Here is a 2,084-nt window from a genome sequence, read left to right on the forward strand (position 1 = left end):
AATTTGCAGAAAAGGATGTTTAGATAAAAGTAAGTCACCTTAAAAAGTCATGTTGTACCACTCAGTGAAAGTTAACTAAGAAAACTGACATATATGTGTGTTTGTATTTTTTTTTAAAAAAAATTCTTACTTACCTCTTTGTTATAACAAAATTAATAGCATTCATTTTGTGGCAATTTAGAATTTATTTTGTTAGCATTAAATATTGGTATTATATAAAAATATAAGATTGTAAATAGGGCTGGGGATGTGGCTCAAACGGTAGTGCACTTGCCTGGTATGTGTGCGGCCCAGATTCGATCCTCAGCACCACATACAAAGATGTTGTGTCTGCCAAAAACTAAAAAATACATATAAAAAATTCTCATTCTCTCTCTCTCTTTAAAAAAAAGATTATAAATATATAATTTTTTTTTCTTTTTGTTGATTTTTTTTGTCGGGAGGGATGTGCTTGAGAAAGATGGAAATCAATTCTTTTTAGTCTCCCCCAAAACCAAAAACTACAGATCTTCATGTACACTGAGGTACACATATATATCCATTTGCAAGAAAGTTTTTCCTTCCTGTGACTATAGGATACCAAAATCCAGCCTCCTTCACACTGAGAAACAATGCCTATGAACTACACAGATCTAGGGTATAAACATCCAAGGCTCCTCTGTTGTCTCACAAACGGAGGGGTCAGAGGCAAAAGAGTGGATTCTTAGGAGGGGTTTACTTTCTTTCTTAAATCCAATCTACTCAGCAACACTTTCAGATCCAGGGGCTGGGAGAGGTTCTGTTGGCACAATATGGTGGATGACCTGATGGTCCCAGCCCACTGTGGTGAGGAGGGAGTGATTGAGCGGAGACCAAGTAGCATCTCTCACAAAATCTCTGTGGGCTCGGCTTCTAAACACCTCAGAAAGGCTTGAGTCCAACACAGCAAGTGAGCAGTCTTCACTGAGAGAGGCCAGGAAAGGAACACTGTGTGGGGAGAAGACTAGCCCAGTGACACACTGGGAGTGCACAGCTGAGCTGAGGGAACAGCTTGCATTTTTGGTGTCCACAAGGGAGACAGTCCTATTCTCATCACCAAAGACAAAGACTTCACTTTGTTGAGGATGCCAAGCCAGGGAGTTAGGAAGGTAGCCAGGGGCATTGCAACCTATCTGTGATGCTGGCTTGGGAGAGCGGGTATCCCATAGTAAAATCCTATTATCCTCACTGCAGGAAAGAAACATGGAGTCCTTGTGGGGAGAGGCAGCAACACAGGTGACCTGTCCAGCATGAGCTCGATAAGAATTTAAAACTATCTGCTGAGCAAGGTCCCAAATCTTGATGCAGAAGTCTTTGCTACCACTGACAGCTTGTGTGCCAGAGCTCAGGACACTGACTGAAGACACAATGTCATCATGTTCATACTTGCAGAACTTGCTGACAATAAGTGTCTCATTCTCATCCAGCTCCCATAATTCAACAGCACCTGAATCAGAAGCCACGAGGATACCTCTCTCCCCCACCCAAGTGAGGTCGGCCACTCCGGCCTCCGTCTGGACTCCAGCGGAGCAGAAACCTTCGTTGGGGGCAGCACACGGGTCCTTGAAAAGCCAGAGGGAGCCAGCCCAGCAGCGGCCACTCAGGCTGGAGGCCCCGAGCAGAAGCGCCCCATCAGACCGGTACCGCGCAGCCTCCAACTGCCGTTCCATACAGGCGGGCGCATTAGGGGGAAGGTTCCACTCCCGGGCAGCCGGGGCTACTAGGGGGGGCGGCGTTTCCTTTCGCATCTCCACGGTTCCAAATCCAACCTAAACCCAAACTGTAAGTCTCCGCCTAAATATATAATTTTTAAGAATAAATGTATACGGATGCATGGTGTTCAAATGTTTAACAACTTTTTTTATCACCTCAAGTTAATCCATGACTAAAAAAAGCCAAACAAACAAAAACAAAACAGCAAGCAGTATGTACATCAACAAACTAATGTATATATTTCTAATAGGTTTTATGGTGGATTCTTTTTCTTACATTAATTACACAGGTGCTAATTTTTTAGCTGAAGTTCTAATAGCATACTATCAATTATAATTTAAAGATAAATAGCT

General features: G+C 43.1%; 1 pseudogene; it reads right to left on the minus strand.

Annotated features, from left to right (window-relative positions):
- Nucleotides 1-440: 440 nt before the first annotated feature.
- On the minus strand, nt 441-1,805 carry LOC143407772 (methylosome protein WDR77 pseudogene; annotated as a pseudogene).
- Nucleotides 1,806-2,084: the final 279 nt, after the last annotated feature.

The sequence above is a fragment of the Callospermophilus lateralis genome, chromosome 10 (genome assembly GCF_048772815.1).
Source record: "Callospermophilus lateralis isolate mCalLat2 chromosome 10, mCalLat2.hap1, whole genome shotgun sequence".
Taxonomy (NCBI): Eukaryota; Metazoa; Chordata; class Mammalia; order Rodentia; family Sciuridae; genus Callospermophilus; species Callospermophilus lateralis.